The sequence below is a fragment of the Tiliqua scincoides genome, chromosome 5, assembly GCF_035046505.1.
Source record: "Tiliqua scincoides isolate rTilSci1 chromosome 5, rTilSci1.hap2, whole genome shotgun sequence".
NCBI classification, from domain to species: Eukaryota; Metazoa; Chordata; class Lepidosauria; order Squamata; family Scincidae; genus Tiliqua; species Tiliqua scincoides.
Window position 1 is genome coordinate 18,948,667 of NC_089825.1, and position 7,498 is coordinate 18,956,164.

Here is a 7,498-nt window from a genome sequence, read left to right on the forward strand (position 1 = left end):
ACTCAGAACATGCTCAAAAGCTTACAGAGCACTTCTAGGTATGTCTACTCAGAAATCAGTCCCACTGTGTTCCAGGGGGCTTACTCCCAGGAGTATAGGAAGTATAGGGGCTTACTCCAAGTGTGCATAGGATTGCAGCCTTACTTAGAGCGAAATCCTAACCAACTTTCCAGCACTGGCATAGCCTGTACCGCTATGTGCGGCATCCTGCAATTGGGGGGCAGTCACAGAGGCCTCCTCAAGGTTAGACAATGTTTATTCCCTTACCTCAGAGCTGCATTGCCCTTATATCGGTGCTGGAAACTAGGTTAGGATTGTGCCCTTAGTTGACAGAAGGATGGAGCATAAAATGTTTTAACTACTAAGGCTGCAATCCTAACCACACTTTCCTGAGAGTAAGTCCCATTGAACAAAATAGGACTTACTTCTGAGTAGACCTGGTTAGGCTTGTGCCCTAAGACAGTCAGAATAAAACTAACAAATTAAAATCCACCCAACAACATAATCCACTTAAAAAAAAAAAAAAGCTACAGAAATAAGCATATAAGAAGAAGAAATCGTCCACAAAATGGCTTAAGAAAATGCCCTCTCCAGTCATCATTCAAGAATGGAAGGAAGAACTCTGAACATCCCTGAGCATAGGATCCATGTCATATAATTTCTCACATTAAGTATATCCTCCCTGACTTCTTTCAAGAAGCTCAGGGCAGAGTATACAGGGCAACTCCCCACCCCATTTTTGCCTCTCAGCAACCTTGCGAGGTAGGCTAGGTTACGGATGGTGACAGCACCAAGGTCAGCCAGTGAGTTTCATAGCCAGGCCAGGGTTAGAAGCAAGTTGCTTCTGATCCAAGTCTCCCACGTTCTAACAACGGCTGCACCCAGGAATAGGAACAACAGTGCAGGAAACAGGTTCTCGAGCTAACCAACAAGGGTGACAAGCAGTGCCATTTGTCAAAGAGCCTCTCTTTCAGTTGCACTGAACGTGTTTCTTCCCCTTCCTCCTTTCATGGGAGAGAAGAGAATTCCCCTCTCAAGTTGAGCTGCTCTTTCCAACTAAGCCCCTTCCCCACAGGTCCTTGTAACAGCCCTGCCCCCCCAAAATAATAAGCAACCCACATGTGCTGAGATTCCACCATCGTAACCATTAGCGCGCAGAGCTCCTGGAGCCGTTGAGCTTACCTTGCCGGCCTTGCTCTCTTCAGAGGCCGAGGCGAGGGAGTTTGTGTCAGGCAAGCAAACTAAGCCCGGTCAGCCCCTTCCCCGGCATACAAGAAGCACCCCTCTCCTGAGCGAGGTGGCTTTCTCTCTCTTTCGCACTAAGGAAGGAAGGAAGTGGTGTTGGCCTATCACAAGCTGAACGCACTACACCGAAGCAGTGTAGGAGTGGGAGGGCAAGGCAGGGCAGGGCTGATAGATGAAGGGAAATTTCCCCAGACGTTTTGCTGAAAGGAATGAGATAAAAAGGGAATTTGCTTTCCAAAGAGGGGCAACAAGCAAGAAGCAGCCTGGCTCTGCCCCTTTTGAGAGAGATGCTTGATTTCTCATCGCTGCGTCTACTGCCCTTTTCAGGCGTTCAAAAGACCTACAAAAATGTGCAGAGGGTCCTGCTCTATTAGGACTGCCAACTCTGACTCCACCTATTTCTGGAAGTGACCCCCACCCTAAACTTCTTGTAGTGTTGAATATCAGTGGAGCAGAGGCCCCACTGAAATGCCAAGGACTGCTTTTGGTAGGTGTCTGGAAATTGATGGTGATTCCTGGAGTCTTCAGGTCCGTCCCGTAGGATGGACAATCCTAGCACTCCTGTGCGGTCCAAGTTTGTGCATGAATTCACATAGGTTGGGGTGGTGATCCCTGCCACCCACTGTACTATTGCATCTCTCATTCGTTTTTGTTGTCGCTTACCTAAACCCCATTCACACAACAAAGCTGTAGAATAAACATGTGGAAAGGACAGCAGGATCATGCATTCTCCTCTTCCAACATGATTATCCCCTGAACAGCATCTATGCCTAGGCAGACAAAGCATGCGCAGCTGAGGATCCACCCCCATCATGTGCAGAAAGCCTATGCACAACTTATACATATGCAGGCGTCTAGATGAAATGGGGTAGTGGGCAAGAAATGCAATCTCTCCCTTTGCACATTCATTCTGCATACAGTTGTAGTGTGTGTGTATGTGTGGGTGGGGCTCTCCCAAATAGTCCTGAGTGAAAACTATTCTCATTTCATTCAGCTGGCCCTCTTTACAAGGCACAGGACCTATCTGTTTATACCTATCATCACTGTAAAGCAGGACTACAGTTTCCTTTGTGTCGATGTTAGATTTGCCTTCTGAATAAAAACTGTTAGCACACACACTGTACACCCCTATTCTTCATTTTTCAGCCATCTTTCCTGCATCCTAGAAGTTAACTATCTGAATGTGTGTGTGTGTGGGGGGGGGGGGGATGTCAATGCATTTTCCAGTACATATGCATGATATATTGTAAATATATTTGAACTGCAGTTGTTAGAGCAAGTGCAACTAATAGGGCCGGCCCATTGGTGAGACCTCAGGCAGCAGATTGGTGGAAGATGCCCATCTCTATCTGTTCTCTTACCCCCCACCTCCACCCAATGCCACTCCTCCGTGTCCCACTGCCTGAATTGGAAAAGGAACAGCGGGCTGGAGTAGAAAGGTGAGCGAGAGGAGACTGGTGGGCTACATGCCTCTTCACAAGTTCTGTTCGGTTTCCCTCTTTTCCAGTCCAGGCAGTGGGAGGAGCAGATACTGGTCAATATGGGGTGGCGGGGACGGGACAACAGCATTTGACACACTGCCTTGAGTGTCAGAAGGTCTTGAATCTGCCCTGACAACCCATGCTGAGAGTGAACATTTTGCTAAACATTGTTAGGAAATTGCTGTGGTTGATTTATAATGTGCAGCAGGAAAAGAAATGTCAACCATATATGTGTGTGTGTAAAAATGTGTGTGTGCACACACGGGGAGGTAGTGATCATTTGGTATGAGTTCCCTGACTACTCAGTACTAGTGGTAATCTCCAACTCGTTTGAACCCTCAGCAATTGGGCACCAGCCCTGAACCTAGTACCACTTTTCAAGTCAGGGACTGTCAATTATTAATTTCTAAACAGAGAAGTGTCTGAGTTGAGCTTCAGCTTGCCTGAAAACCACATTCTCTTACATGGAAACCCTGCCCTAATCCCAGATATGTGTGAGAACCAGCTGTGGTTACCCAGTGACTACTGGCTGCGATTACAACATATCACATACTGTAGGGCTGAGCCCAGCATAAAAAGTGCAGTTCCGTTATCGAGTCCTGGCTCAGCCCAGCCTTTGCATCAAGGCTCAGCCCAGAGATAGATTTGTAGCATTAGAACTGTCTGAAACTTCCAAGAAAAGTGTATCTGAGTTTGTACAGTATTAGTTTGCTTGCCTCACTTCACCACTTTAAGCTCAAGTAGCCCTGTCCACACATCAGCATGAAATGGTGAGCAGTTTTACAGCTCAGTCCTAACTTGCACTGAAACAGGCAGGCTGGTTGGCCTGCACTGTATCCAGCACAAGTTTGGGACTGTCTGAGGCTCGGTCCGAGGCATGCATGCCATTATAATTTAAAAGCCTTTGGTTTAAGATAACACCCGGCTGTTACAAATTCATTCATGCTTTAACACATATGGAAATTTGAACTGAAGGCATGGCCTACGTCATGCACTGTTGACGCAGTGCAGATGCATTATCTCATGTATTGTTCTCATGTCAATTTTTCTTAAATGCAGTGGCGTCGCTAGTGGGGTGCGGGGGTGTGTGTGTGGACTACACCGGGTGACGTGCATGGGAGCGTGATACTACTACTGGTCAAAATTTTTAAAATCTTGGCATTTTCAAATAATACCACCATGTTATATATCAATCAATGCATTCTTTAATGCAGAATGCAATGAAACAAACCATGTTGAAATTATTCTACCAAAAGTTAAAGCCAAAAAGCCAGGAGGGAGGGGCAATAGTACATCACCACACCCACCACCTGGGGCACTGCCCGCCCACTGCATGGGAGGACGTCCATCATAGATAGGGGTGATGAGCTGGCCGTCTGCGCCGCATGGTGCAAACCCTTGTGACGCCACTGCTCACATGCACCCATATTTTACTTCCATTTTACTCCCCATGCTCTTTCTGTAATTTATGTGGCTGCACTGAGTAACACTGTACACCAAAGTTAGGGACAAGCGTATTCAAAACTGTATTTTCAATAGAAAAATCGCTTTCTCAATGGCTTGCTATTATCTCTGATATCAGAGGCCAAAACAAACACTCCTCTTGAACCATCTGATGAAAATCTACCCTGAAGAAAAGGAGCAAAACTGCCTTTCAGAGCATTCCTTGTTCAAAACGTTTGCAATTAATATGCCTTTCTGCCAGAATGTTTATTCTGTGTATGCAGTAATAAGAAATAACTATATATCTCAAAACCAATCAGTGAAATTTTGTACTAGTCATCAATGTGAGGTGTGGTGTCTGAGTCTGGAAAGAAAGCCACACTGGAATCATAAAGCCTCCAAAGTCATAGAAGCGACACAGTCGGCAGCAAATATCAGTGTCGACTGTTTCAGAGGCTGCTTGAAAGCCTATCGAATTATGAAGGATTTTCCTGCAGAAGTTTTTATAAATTATTGCACAGATTTTCTCATTAGGTCAAAGAAGCAGAAACTTCTTTGGAAGTTTGAAAATACTTGGAATTAATTTTTCTGGACATTCTGAAATTGTGGAGAAGGGTGGTTGCATTAGAAAAACCCCATCAATCGAGAAACAATAAATTTACTGATGAAAGAGCCCTATGTAGGTGTCTGCTCTAATGAGTGCTTACCTGACACTGCAGACATTGCCATTTAAAAGTGAACTGAAGAAAAAAAATAATAGATTTTGAAGTGAGGCATTCCTAAGCCACAGATGGTTTGGCACTTTACACCCTATTGCTTTCAAAGTCAAAGCCACTTCATTCTTCCTACATAAGGGACAATTTTGTGCTTAAACATCACATCTAGCTTGGCCCTTGATATCAAATTGTTAGGGTGGAAACACATTGCTTGTGCAAACATCTAACCCAAGTGCTGACTAACCAATGAGAGTCTCTTATCCATACAGATGTACCATGAAAGACTTGCAGCCCAATCCTGAGCTGCCTGGTGCCTGCCTGCAGATATTTGCCCCCTTCCCCCGAGTAAGGTAAGAAGCTCTGTAATGGGGCTACTCGTCTCTGCACTGGCTAAGGTAGTCTTGCTGCGGGCTGGGAGGCCCGACACAGGGCTTTGGTTCCTGTGGAGCTGAGCTCCACGGGTCCTGTCCTCTCTTGCCCCACTCCCTTCCCCCTCCATACCTTCCCCCTGCCTTCTCCCACCCTGGAATGCCTCCCTCCCTGCCCCGACTTACTGTTCCACCACCTGGCCCTCACATGGAGGGCTAGGTGGTGTCTGGCTGGCTTCTCACCAGAGCCGGTCCAAAGCGGGCTCGCACCAAGCCTATTCTGGCGCTAGGCCAATGATGATTGCTGCAAGCATGCTTTACAGCATGTTTGCCACACTGCATGGTGAGCCAGCGCATGTCACACGGGATTGGGCTTTTGCACAGATTCAAAGTCCTACTCCTGCCTCAGCATATGCATTGTATTCAGATGAAAATGTATAACGGTGAGACCTTGTTCATCAAATCTTGGTCCACCAGGATTTTGTCTACATTTTGGCTGGTCAGATGTGAAGATAAGTTGCAATGAGTCAGGCAAATAGGAAGAGAACACATTTTGCATCTCTGAAGAGCATCTGAGTGCGTTGGACCTTACCTTTAGTGCTATTGCAAATATGACTTACAATGAGGCATGCCCTCTTACATCTTTGTGAGAGTGGGACCCTTTAAAATTTTCTGTTGCTTCCGTGCTCTATTGTTTGTCTGAACAGGAAAGATTGCATCTACATTCAGTTCAGAAATATTACATTCCTCTGGAGAAAATGGGATCTGAGCCCAGACTCTGAAGCTCATATGGAGTCAATACACCCCAAATTATTGGAAGCAAGTTCAAAAAAGTGATTCATTTATGTGTCTGAAAGTCGTTTTGCATAACCATATGGAAACAAGATGAGATGGAGGGGATGCAGAATAGAGAAGAATATAAAGAATTGTGGCATTTCATGCAGGAGTCAGATTGCTGGATTCTGATGGCAAATAAACCAAGACAAAAAAATTAGCTGTGAATGAGATCATGTAAGATTCTGGCTTTGAATGTATATATGAGCATGCTGGTACCATCTAACTTATTCTAAAGAGTTAAATGAACCTGCCATTGTTGGGACAGGTCCAACTCATATCAAAGTTAGATACTTCTTATGGACTTTTCTAGGATTTGGCCAAGTGCCACTTTAATCAGAAAAAACTTTCCTTTAAAATGCACTAAAACACAGTTGTATAGAGATGTGAGCTGAGTTCTAGCCTCAGCTCTCAAAATGTAGAATGTGAGCAAATAGTTTCAAGTAAGTAAAGCAAGTGAGTCAAGCTATGGATTTTAAAGCAGGGGTGGGCTGACTTCAAGGTTGCAAAAAAGGACCCCCCCCCCCATGTTCACCATCCAGAGCCATGTGCAACAGCTTGGGATGGGATGAGGTGGTTGACATAAAATTAAGGGACAGATCCTTCTGGCACAGGATCAGACCAGAAATGTGTTGGCAGTACCCAAACAACTCATGGTCTTTTCAGACAAAAAGTTACTCCAAGTTTCCCCCACCAGCCTAATTTAGGGCCAGACTAGATAGGGTGTTAATCACATCATTTGGCCTTGCATATTTGTTTTTATTCTAATATAAAGAACAGCTGTATGGAGCCTCAATCTGAATTGGGACTGCAGCCTTTCAAAGCCCTTTTCTCCTATCAAAGTCCCAATCTGGATTGCCCCTAGCAGCTCCTATTTACATGTCAAAAGGAAACATTCAAAGATAAACATGTCCTAAGGAACAAGGCATTTTTGTTTTTGCTTCTTGTTGGCATCCCTCAGTCTCAGAAGACTATGGTATTGCGCTCTGAATGGTGGTTCTGGAACAGAGTGTCCTCTCCAGTGCGCGAAGCCTGGGTAAAGTAGATATGGAGGATAGACTGTTACCCATGCAGCAAATCCCCCCTCTCCATGTCATTGAAATGGTCCAATGGAAAGGCAGAAGCCAATATGGTTGGTTCCAGCGGCGTCGCAGGAGTTGCCAGAACGTGACTGTGTTCAGCCACGAACTGCCTCAGGGACTCCGGCTCCGGATTTTGCCTCGAGGTTGACTCCTGAAGCCTTTTCCATAACTGGATGTAGCCACAAGGCAGTGGAGATTTGGGCACAGAGTTTTCCTTCTCTCAGATGAGCTGCCTTCCCAGGCTAATGAGTCCCATCTACCTGGTGGCTGTTTAGTCGCCTCTTACGACAAGTAAAGCCAAACTGAGGGCCTATTCTTATCCCCAGCCC

The 7,498-nt window shown here is 45.6% G+C and overlaps 1 protein-coding gene across 1 annotated transcript in view; it reads right to left on the reverse strand.

Moving 5' to 3' along the window:
* The window catches only part of APBB1IP (amyloid beta precursor protein binding family B member 1 interacting protein), a 58,774-nt gene extending 57,463 nt beyond the window's left edge, over nucleotides 1–1,311 (reverse strand). The window contains exon 1 of the mRNA XM_066629028.1: nucleotides 1,183–1,311. The gene's annotated coding sequence lies outside the window, so the exon portion shown is untranslated. The remainder of the gene's footprint in view (nucleotides 1–1,182) is intronic.
* Nucleotides 1,312–7,498: the final 6,187 nt, after the last annotated feature.